The sequence below is a fragment of the Ambystoma mexicanum genome, chromosome 11 (genome assembly GCF_040938575.1).
Source record: "Ambystoma mexicanum isolate Mex_15411 chromosome 11, UKY_AmexF1_1, whole genome shotgun sequence".
In the NCBI taxonomy this organism is placed as follows: domain Eukaryota; kingdom Metazoa; phylum Chordata; class Amphibia; order Caudata; family Ambystomatidae; genus Ambystoma; species Ambystoma mexicanum.
The window spans coordinates 843,930,404-843,942,468 of record NC_090934.1 but is presented as its reverse complement, the minus strand read 5'-3'; the positions used below and the strand labels follow the sequence as shown (position 1 = coordinate 843,942,468).

Genomic DNA, 12,065 nt, shown 5'->3' with positions numbered 1-12,065 from the left:
TTGTAGTGGCTGCATATGTTTTTACAAAGCAGTCTTCTGAGAGTTATTCACTTAATTTGAGCTGTACGTGCTACTGATATAATAAGAATGTCTTACCAGGCCTGCCCACAGCCACTCAATTTATAAGCACTATGGTGTCCTTCACTGAAGTCCTGTTAAAACAAGCCTTGGCAAAGCCAACAGTTTTGATTTGTATATAGGTACAATGCATTTGCCAGGCACTGCAGTTATATGCCCAGGTAGCCGCACCATTTGCACCTGCTACCATCAATGGGCAGTTTATACCACTACAGCAGTGCCTGGCAAATGCCTTTCCCATGTCTACAAAAAGGCCAAACCATTGGCATTGCCATTGCTTGTTTCTTTTGTTTTCGTGGTATGGTGCCAAATCTGTCAGGGCACCTGGAGCTGCTGTTTTGAGCTGCCCCACATTCGTTTGTTGATTTCTTTTTATGCATGCTGGCCTAGAAGTCACCCCCTCCTGCAGGGCAATACACATCTCATGAAAACAAGGCTGTGGGAGGGTGGGGGTTGGTGGGAGGACGGTTGATTGAGAATGGTTAGAATCTGGAGTGGGGGCGACAATCTGACAGTTTGCCTAGGGTGACAAAATTCCTTGCATTGGCCCTGGGCCCTGGTACTCGCACCATTTTGCACCTGCTACAATCAATGGCCGGTTAATACCACTATGGCTGTGCCTGGCAAGTGCCTTTCCCCTGTCTGCACAAAAGCCCAAACGGTTGGCATTGCCAATGTTTGTTTGAGGTTACTGTAGACGGATGAAGAGAGAATTAAAGTGTGCAAAATAAAAAACGGCATTCACCAAAATATTCCAAATTGCGAACACTTGGGCAGTTCCACACCACTGCTGCCACCCAGGCCCGTTTCTTGGCCCGGGCAAGGCGGGCAGCTGCCCGGGGTGCAATTGCCCCAGGGGCGCAATTGCCCCAGTCCCTGCCCCTGGCTGGAGGGGTTCACATGTCTGGGTTTGTGGCGCCGATTGCCGAGGAAAGAGAGTTCGGCAGCACCGTAGCAGGTGCTGGCGCTGCCTCTTCTGACTGTAATGTCACGTAGTACAAAAGTACTACGTGACATTACGGAAGTTAGAGCAGGCTCCCAGCCCACCCCCACTGGTCCCTGTGCCACAATGTGTGCCCCCACTGGTCCCTGTGCCACAATGTCTGCCCCCACTGGTCCCCATGTCCCACTGTGTCCCAATGTGTGCCCCCACTGGTCCCTGTGTCCCAATATGTGCCCCCACAGGTCCCTGTGTCCCAATGTGTGCCCCCACTGGTCCCCATGTCCCACTGTGTCCCAATGTGTGCCCCCACTGGTCCCTGTGTCCCAATGTGTGCCCCCACTGGTCCCCGTGTCCTGCTGTGTCCCAATGTGTGCCCCACTGGTCCCCGTGTCCCAATGTTTTGCCCCCACTTGTCCCTGTGTCCCAATGTTGTGCCCCCACTGGTCCCTGTGTCCCACTGTTGTGCCCCCACTGGTGCCCGTGTCCCAATGTTGTGCAGTGTTATATTGAGTTTGGGAGTGGCGCGCGGGGTGCAGTGGGAGTGGGGTGCGGTGGGAGTGGGGCACGAGGTGGGGGGCTCATTCCTAGTGTTTCACCCTGGGCACCAAATGGGCTAGAAACTACCCTGCTGCCACCACCCATAGTGCGACAGAGGCCGGGCCTTTGTGAGGCCTCGGGCTCCATTAGGAGCCTATTCATGAAGAAAATAAAAAGCACACCTTCTTTTGTCTTCATAAATAGGCTGTTAATGGAGCCTGAGGCCTCACAAAGGCCCGGCCCCTGTCGCACTAAACATGTGTTGCAGGGACCATGGATCGGGCTGCTGCTTGTTGATGAAGCAACAGCCCGATCCTTTGGTATTTTTATCCTCTTTTTTATTTATTTTTTTCAAACTGCGGATGCGCGCCTCCCTGGGCATGAGGCTGCGGCCCACCAGAGGGGCGCGCCCCACAGTTTGAATACTGCTGCCCTAAGCCCTTCCCTCCAGGACCATACACCAATATGAGTCCTAGAGGGCAGGGCTTAATCGGACATGTTCACACTTTTACCCGGCCGGAGAGAAGTGATGCAGTATCGATGGAAAGGGCCATCAATGTTGGGGCGGGGCTCAGCCCCGTCTTGATTTTCCCAGGGGTGGGGAATAGGCCCCCGGAGCCCCCCCATACTCGGCGCCACTGGCTGGGAGTGTAACTGGCACATGTCTACTCATCCTTCCAAATGGTCCTTCCAATCCTGACAAAAGTGTGCCATCTGGCTCCAGGAAGGCGCTTAACGACAAAGGTTTGCATCAATTAGCACCCTGAAGACTGCTCAAGTGCTACACAATACAAACGTTGGTGATTTCAATGGCATGCTCTCTCCCTGCCGGTCTGAGCAAACGGTAGGGATTGGAGTCATGATTGTAAACACTGGAAGTTGGAACCCCCCTCCTCTCTCTCTCACACCCTCCCTCAGTCCCCCTTTCTCGCTGCCTTTGTCCCAGTCTCCCTCTCTCCCCCTCCCCCTCCCTGCCCCTCTCTCTCAGTCCCTCTCTCTCCCTCTCTCTCTTTCCCTCCCTCCCTCTCACTCACTTTCTTCCCGTCTCCCTCACCCTCTCTCTCACTTCCTCTCTCTGTCACACCTGCTCTCTCTCTCCCCCTCTCTCTCTCTCCCTCCCTCCCACTCTGTCCATCCTTCCCTCTCTCTCACTCGCTCCCTCCGTCTCCCACCCTCTCTCTCTCTCACTCCCTCTCTCTATCACTCCCGCCCCCTGTTTCTCTCCTTCCCCCTCCCTCTCTCTCACTCCCTATCACTCCCTCTCTCCCTCTCTCCCTCATTCCTTCCTCCACCCCCCTCTCTCTCACACAAACACCGTTGCATCTCTCTCGCAAAAACACGCTGAGCTTCTATCTATCATGGTAAAGGCCTTAATTACTAGCTGTTACTATTAGCCAGTTCAGATAGACTATGCTTGTCAACAGAAGGGTGAAAGTTTACCTGGGCGATACATAGAACATATGTCTGCAGCATGAGCACTACCCCACCGAGTTGTCCTACTCGGTTTAGAACATTTAGCCTCCAGCTTGCACTCCGATATCTCTGAAGGCCTTTACCTCCTGATCTTTCACTTTACACGCCCCCCCCCAGATGCATTCAATAATTATATGAGATCCTCTACACCTGTAAAGCTCTAGATTGAAATATTTAACTGCTCATGAGGTTTATGAACTAGAGTAAGCTTTTCCAAAACTAAAATTCGTTTTAGCATTTGCAAAAAGGCCACTCCTCCCCCAAAAGTATCCTTGTGTGTAGTGCCATCACCCCCTTTTATGTAGGCATTCCCTCTGTAATATTCATACAGCTTGCTTTGTTAGTCATCTGTGTTTTGCTTGATGCAATGTTTCTGTGTTCATTGGTGTGATTTAGTGATATAACTAATGATTTAGTGCAATTCTATTGTGTTGTCATATATAACTGTTATATATATTTACATTGAAAATCATTTAATACAAATGTTTAACAATAAAAAAGTGATATCTGCCTTTCTTTACTGATACTTTTTTTAAATAATCGTCTGCAGATGTGTCTGTGGCACAGACCCAGCCTTGGCCCCCTGTTGAAGAGAAAACCTGTCAGCTACAAGTGACAAAAGTATCAAGTATTCCAACCAAGCCGAACATCGCTTTTTTAGCCAGACATCAGTCAGGGTCGGACTGGGACAAGGAATAGGCCCGGACACCAAAAATAAAATGGCCCACCCCTTGCCTCAAAAAAGTGGCCCACACCTCGCCTCAAAAAAAGTGGCCCTCAAACCATCATCCGTGAATCGCGTCAACTCATGACTTTACAGAAAATGCTATGTATGGAGGGTTCATGTGTCTGTTACATTACAACACAACTCATAAAATAACATTACTTTGCATACAGTTCTGTGACAGGGTCGGTCCGCAGCTCCGAGGCGCAGGAGTGGCATGAACCAACCACCCCCACTATGGTTTTAGGACCTGCTGCAAGTCAATGCTTATACAGGGCACTGCAACCCCAGCAGGGAAGGTTGGTTAGGGTGACAATGGTTGGATAGGAGGGGCTATAATGAAAAGAGGTCCCAGGGCTATGACCTCCTCAGCCCCCTCACACCCTCCCTAGCAATGCATTTGCTCATGGGAACTCTTTGAACTCACTTAAATCAGACCTTATCAAACTTTGCACTTGAAGTGCCTGCTAGTGTTTATCAAAGTCGGCTTCTGAGAGTCAATCGCTTAATTCGAGTTGCAAACCACCACTGGTGTAATAAAATTGTCTTAACCAGGTCATCCTAGAGCCACTTGATTTATAGGCATTCTGTGTGACCTGCTCTGAAGTCCTGTTAAAAACAAACATTGGCAAAGCAACAGTTTTGACTTGTGTACAAGTGGCATTTCTCAGGCATTGCTATGATATGCCCAGGTACTCGCTCACACCATTTTGCACCTGCTACCAACAATGGGAAGTTAATACCACTAAGTCGACTGTGCCTGGCAAGTGCCTTGGGCATGCCCACACAAAAGCCCAAAGGGTGCATCAACAATTCATAAATCACTAGAACACTTTTTTTTTCATAAGGGAACAGATAAAACAAACCATGTCATGATAAATGCATTGAAATGAGCCACAAGTAATGTATTTGCCCGTCGGGTTTCAGTATAAATGCTCGGCTTGACTGCTTCACTTAGTATGTGTGTGCTATTTCAAGAGTGCATAATTTACAATGCAAAATAGTGTGCCAGTCTGAACTGCCAAAATATCCGGTGTACACTTCTGCTTGCCAATGCGATTGCGTGCCACAAATACGCCAACCTGAAGACTGAATTTGCTACGAGTCGTGTAATGCAGAATGCTGGCAAGTCTGCAAGTGTCAGCAGGGCCAAGGTGAAGTGGATATTGTCCTGTCATTTCGGAAGTGTTACGGGGGTTGTGATGCAAGTAATGATGAAACCCGTTGGCAGAGAATGAAGAAGCGAAGGGCCGCGATGGCAGAGAATGCATTGTAGATGGGCCTAGTCACAGGAAATGAACGTATCCATTTACAGATTTATTTTTAATTTTTTTTTTTTTATTTCATTTAGTTTATACAAACTTTTTAAAAAAAGAATGAAAACAGAAAAGAGACGAGAAAGAAGGCAAAAGAAAAAGAGAGGAAGAAAAGGAAATTGCAATCTATGATTCACAAAACTAGAGGCTCAAGACAAGCAAGGTAGATCGGCGAGGCAGAGAAGGTCCCCATCTTTACATAACAACGCCAGATCTCTATCATGTCCACAAAGTTCTTTCAGTTATCCATGATCTTCAAAGGTTTAAATCGAGCAATAGTTTTCCTGTTAGGAATTTATTTCAAATGCCTTCCCATTTCTCGTCTTTTTTGTTTTCCATACAATTTCAGTCTTTCAACAGCATTTCAAGTTTCTGTAAAAAACTTATCAGACCATAAGTATCTTTCTCTCTCGGATTAGAGAACTTTAACCACATGTCTTCTTTGCATAAATTGGGGTATATGCTTACCACTTGTTTCTAGTGTGTCGTCCTCAACAATTTTAGCCCCTTGCAATCTAGAATTAGATGTTTTAAGGTCTCCAAATGGTTCTCGCAAAAGCGTCATGTTAATAACGTTGACGTTTGTTTGAATCTCTGGTGTCGATTTACCCTTCTGTTGAAGAGGTTAAGTCGATATTTCATAAAAATGTTTCGGTAGTTAGCATTCGGGGCTTTCACCAAATATTGCGGGAGGTTACTTCGATCTTTCCCTTCCCTTGCAGCATCTTTCATTAGTCTATAACGATTTCGATTGTCTATGGTTGCACACCAGTTTCGTTCCCACAGCTTTTTTTTGACATAGTTCGGATTATTTTTTAATGTCTCGCAGTCTGTACATAGCTCCTTCAAATGTACTTCACAAGCATTAATCCATTTAGCTGGTATTGATTCTTGGTTCCCTTCCTTCATATGTGCTAATATTTCAAACTGCGGCATGCTCTTATCCAGAATAGTTTTCGAATATAGGGACAGCATATTCCAGAGCACCTTCACGTTCGTTCATATTCGATTTAGTTCATATCGCAAACATGCGAACGGTAAGCCCTTTTGCAGTTGAAGTATTCTTCTCAAATACTGGCTTTGAAGTTGTGACCATAAATTAGCCGGGGCTCCTAAAGCGCTTTCTGCGCCATATATTAAAGTTGGGAATGCCTTCTGATTGTAGTGAGCAAGTACCGGCAACAAGGAAAACTTCCTGTATTTCTTATTTGCAACCATAGCTTGACAAGCTAGTTGTTTACATTTTTGTTTTGCATTTTCAACCCATGGCACATCGTTTATGTTTCTGTTTATCCACATTCCAAGATATTTGACCTTAGAGACGCACTTTAGCACTTCGTTATTTAGATGCCATTTTGGTTCTCGATTTTTGATTATTTTTTTTGTCCGAGTAAGATCCTGCATAATAAATACTTCCGATTTAGCTGGATTAATCTTTAGTTTATTCTTAATGACGTAGCTCTCCAGTGCTGCTAATTTTCGTGTTAAGCCAATTGGAGTCAGGTCAAGTAGGGCGATATCGTCGGCGTACAACAGCCAATTTACTTCATTGCCATTGATTTATCGTGGATTAGAATTAATGGCTTCGAAGACTTCTCCGATATCTGATAAGAATAAACAGAACAGGGTAGCTGCTAGTGGGCATTCCTGTTTTACACAACAGTTAGTCAAAATTGGTTGACTGAGTGTTCCAGCATTATCTAGTCTGATGTTAATGACCATTTTAGTGTGTAATTCTTTAATGCGTTGCAACAGATTTTCCAGGCACTTCCATTTTCTCATTTTTTTCCAGAGCAGTCCTCTATCCACAGTGTCGAATGCACTGGGTAAATCAACAAATGCTATATAAATGTTTCTGTTTTGTCGTATTGCCTCAATTTTTAGGAAATTTGTCAATGTTAAGTTAAGGCCACAGCCAACACCTTTAACAAATTCAGCTTGACGTGGGTCAAATCTCCCGTTTTCCTCCACCCACTTCAAGAGTTGACATTGTAGCTGACTTGCGAAGATTTTACCTACCACGCCAAGGAGTGCAATCAGTCGATAGTTTTTTGGCTGTGTTCTGTCCCCTTTTTTAGATATGGGGACGCCGATTGCACTCCGCCATGACATCGGGATTTTTCGGTTCCGTAAAATGGATGCAAACAGAACATAACAGAATTCGGCCCATAATTCCGGCTGCTGGTTTAGTTGCTGATTTGTCAGGCCGTCTTGTCCAGGAGCCCTGTATGTGCTGAGTCTTGTAATGTTTCTTAAGATATCATCCTTTTCAATCGAAATAGACCAAGCGTTTGCAGGCTCTTGTTGTGTAACCACGTTATTTTCTTTGCCGAAAAGCATTTCGGTATAGTGGTTAACCCATATTTTTTCGGATACCATGTTGTTTATGAGCACTCCTTGGGGCACATATTCATTATTCAGCAGATTCCAAAGGAAGCTTGTGTTTCTTTTGGATATAGTCTCCATCATTAACTCCGCATCATGTTGAATCATTACAGATCTGTGGCTGATCAAGCAGTTCTTAGAGGTTTGTCTTGCCTGTTTTTTTAATCTCAGGGCTTCCTCAGCTGGATAAAGTTTAGCAGTTCTTATTGCTTTATTTAAGACTTTTTTGTTTGTTTGCTATGTCGTGGTCCCACGCATGCTTTTTTTTAAAATCAGGCTTTGATTTCATCATGCATGTTTCCCGATATGCATCTAGGAGCACAGTATATTCTTGTCTCTCTGGGTCATACTTATTCTCCAACGATTTCAGTATGTCACGTATGTTGTTCTCCTCTAGCCGGAGACGGTTTCGCCCTGGTACCACAGCTAAGTGATCTGGTTTTGGTGGTTCTCTCGTTTGGTGTGCTTTCAATTGAAGTTTTAGCATACAATGATCACTTCGTCCTATGTCGAAAACTTGTAAATTTTCAACTTGGGTTCTCAATCTCTCAGTGACAAACATTTAGTCAATAATTGACCTTTGTTGATTTCTGTCACAATCACAAGCACTGCAGGGAAGAGAGATCGACACTGTCCCCCGAACCACGGAAGCCGAATGAACTCGACCCTCCCACCGTGGTTGGCACAGGCGCCATTATTATCAATGTAGATGTACTAAGAAGAATGCAATGTAATACCATTATACCTGACTCCTGGAATGGTTGGGTGGGTAGGGGTTCAAATTCAGGCTCCCATCACCCTCAGCCCTGAAGGGAGCACAACAACACTAAACTCACGAGCAAGCCATTCCCTTGGGCCCAGAGATACTCACTCCACGCACACAGTCCAGTCGCGCCTCAGCCCAGAGCCCAGCACACTCACTGCACCCACGTGCTCACTGCTCAGAGACCGAGTGAAGCCTCGGGGTTCTCACATAATGCAGACCCACCTACGACAACAACACACTTTGAGCCCCACGCTCACAAACCCACAAAGCCCCAGAGGAACTACTTCTGCCCCCCCGGGTTACTCACAGCACGCGCACACAGGCTACCTTGCCAAGTCGCACAGACCATCTCATTATTTTTGTTCAGTTAGTCTAAGATTGCTTGCTTTTATTTTTCATTCAAAGTCTTTACCAAGAAGTGTCCGTTAAAGCCGTTACCTTATATCGCGTTGATTTGTAATCTATTTAGCGGTTTGAAGCGCTTGCATAGAACCTTTACGAACAGGATCATCCAACTGAAGCTGCACTGACTCATTTATCAACCTCAGAATCATAAAAGTCTGAGATGGCCTTGCCGGGATTCAAACCTGCCGCAGGTCCAACACAGAGCGCAGCAGCGAGTGCTCAACAGCTGAGCTATCACACCAACATGTCATTCAGTTGGGAAGTGCAGTGAGGAAACAACATTCTATAAGGAAATGTGTTGTTTTTTTGCTTAAACAATGCTGCTTTCTAGCAAACTCTCAGAGCAACACATGGCCTTGCAGCGCTGCTTGCCACAGAGTACGTCTTCATAGCCCATTAACATTGAATACGTTTATGGCAGGCCGCAGTTTAATAAGAACAATAGTTGAAAATGGAAAATGGAAATCCAGGGTAAGCTACTTGTAGACTGGAGAACTCACACACTCAGTCACAGCCCTGCTGGCGCCCAGTGATTCAGTTGCAAGCACGTCAAAGGAAACACCACTATTCCACAATTCCAGTAGCAAATTAATGCATCATGGGAAATGTGGTTTTGGGTCGGTTCAATTAGACATACCTATTATAATACAAATGCTAGTGTGGGAATGTGGAGAACATGGGGTCACTCTACACACAAGGCCCACCGTTTACACCAAAGGGCAGTAGGCCTAAGGCAGGGTCCTGTCCAGATTAGTTCCCAGGGGTACCGATGCAATTAATCCCAGGCCTGTCGATACAGTGCTAACATAAGGCAACTCTAGAAGGCAGTCACAGGAGGGGTGGGGCTGAAACACAGGCTTATGATTTTCGGTTGCTCTTACCAGGCTGGCACGTGTCGATTACTGGTTAAAAAACAGGACATTACCAGGAAAACGAGCCACCTGGTGGCATTCCAAGGCCCCAAGTGCAAACCCAGGTTGCATCTGCTTGCAGCCTGCGGGCCACGTCCACTCCCCCAGAGGGGTTCCCTTTTATTTATTTTGAAGACAAAAGCACCGCCGGGAGTTTACAGGAATATAGGCAGAATGGTGCAGTGTCCCCTGCTGATGAGTTTGGCCCCTTAACTCAAAAACTGTTCCAGAAAAGAGGGGATTGCGGAGGGCCGGACAGCAGCAAACCTGTGGAATGAGCTGCTCCATCTCCGGGCCCCAGGTACTGCCTCACAGGAACCAAAAGGGTGTCTGTTCCTTCCTGTCCATGGCATTTGGCTCACATTATAACTTGGGCCTGGTGCCGCAGTGGCTGGCCTGTTGCTGCTGCCATTTGGTTGCACCTTTCTTGATTGGCTCGTACCATAGAACAAACTTGTCAGACAGGTCACCATATTGGGGTCATGTATCTATTTGGCCTGAAGCGACTGAACGTCTCCGATGTGTCGCCTTTGCTCATTTACGTACTCACCGACTAAATTACAACCCAGCCCTCCTCCTTCCTCCTAATTAAGAGGCTAACTGGGAGACCCAGACAATCTCAGTGACTGCCTACTTCTATAATTAACTCTCCTAACTTTCTATTCTTGGCCAATTTGTTGGAAGACAGGTGCATAGACTACACAGCTTGTTTGTTTACCAGACTTCTGAGGATCACTGCTTGCATTAATTCCTTGGCTTCATCTACCCCCCACTCTGAGCCACTTCCTTTCATCCTGACATACCATCTGCCCCAACACCTTCAGGCCTTTATCGATTTGCTAGAACCCCACCGCCAACCCCGACCTCCCTTTAAATCGACCTCTTTCCCTCCCCTTTGGTCCTTAGTTTGCAGGGGCTTTTGGCTTGCTAGCAGTGACATCACACTACACCCCTTTTAGGCTCATAAAACTAGTCGACCCTGTGTCTTCCAATTATACACTAGAAAGTTGATCATTTAGTGTACCTGCAGCCACAGCCGCCATCACGACAAGTGGATTTCAGTAATGCATTTTAAAGTGAAGTTTCCTCTCGCTTATGAGGATTGGTTAATTTATCTTCACATTAATACAATAGACCTCAAGCCGAAGATCCATGCACTCTTCAAGCAATATAACACGCTGTGCTCGGCCAATTGCCTGCCGTGTGCTACAAATATTAGTGAAATTGTCGGTAGTTTACCACTTTGCTTGCAGTGAAGGGGTGGTATGCTTCGCCCAGTTTCTTTCCCAGAAGGAAACTTGCAGAAGGGGTATACTGAGAGAAATGATGGTGGCTTGCCGCCTTTTTAGTTTGGGCATTTAGGTGTTGCTTGCGACATCTTTAAGCCGAAACTACTACACTAGAGTACAGATAGGGAAAAATGGCATATGAGCAGCAGGGCTGGACTAGTGGCCTACAGGGAACACTGGAGATTTGGTGTCAACGAGCTGCGAGGGCTAGAGGGCCTGGCCTCAATATCTTACCCCAGGCCTTAAAGGGCCAGCCTGCCTTGCCCACTTACAGGGCAGGGGAAGTTGCCCACCTTTACCTAAAGAGATGAGAACTGGTGCCACGTTAAGACTGACTAGCTTAGCAAGCACTATGGGGTTCCCTTCCCTTGATGGTACCTTTTTTTGCCCTGGGTTTACAATTCACAGTTCCAAACAGAGAGCAAACGGTGTCGGCTCTATGAAGTGTAGTACTCACACTTGCCTGCTGCTGTGGCTTGGAGTTGGAACTACTAGCGGCCGGGCCAGCCTCCAATTCGCCAATTCGCCTGTGGTCCTCCTGGTCTGCTCAGCTGTGGCCTGGACAATCCTTGTCCTCCTGTGGCGTAATTAGCGCCGACGGCGCCGTTAAACCCTTAACGCCTGGGTTGTAATGAGGTCCATTGTGTTGAATTCAAATTCAAGCCCTCGATGCCCATCACAGAGACTTTCCCATCTCGGCCCAGGCTGCCTCACCTGAGCTTTCCTTTCAGAGCAGCGGACCAGAGGCCTAGGGTTGGCTTCCCATTATCTGTGTGACACTCGTCCCCGCAGATAAAAGCAATGTGAGGGAGATCCTACAGTTTAACATCTTCTCACTTTTGAGCTGCCACCCTACAGAGCCCTGCATGGAACCAGAGCTCGTGAACTTTATTTATTTATTTATTCATTAAGCGTACAGCAGCCCAAGGGCATTGAGGCGCTGTTACAGCGGTCAGTTACATACAGTTTGATAGTGTTGCAATAGGCAGGCAATGATAGTATAGGCAACGTACATTCCGTGATACCTGACCCAAAGAGCGTTGTGGATCAGGTCTAATCGAACAGCCAGGCTTTGAGGGCTTTGCAGAATGTCCCGCAGGATGATTCGGCTCTCAAGGTGGGCATCAGGGAGCTCCACTGTTTGGCTGCAATGTAAGGGAAACTTGCACCTACCACTTTGGCACGCCTAACTTTGGGTTGTATGAGACGGTGGGCCTAAAGGGTTCTAGTGGGTCTGG

At 46.7% G+C, this 12,065-nt stretch overlaps 1 protein-coding gene across 10 annotated transcripts in view; it reads left to right on the top strand.

Annotated features, from left to right (window-relative positions):
• LOC138503805 (3-galactosyl-N-acetylglucosaminide 4-alpha-L-fucosyltransferase FUT3-like) overlaps positions 1-12,065 on the top strand; it is a 128,708-nt gene that overhangs the window by 112,494 nt on the left and 4,149 nt on the right. The window lies entirely within an intron of this gene.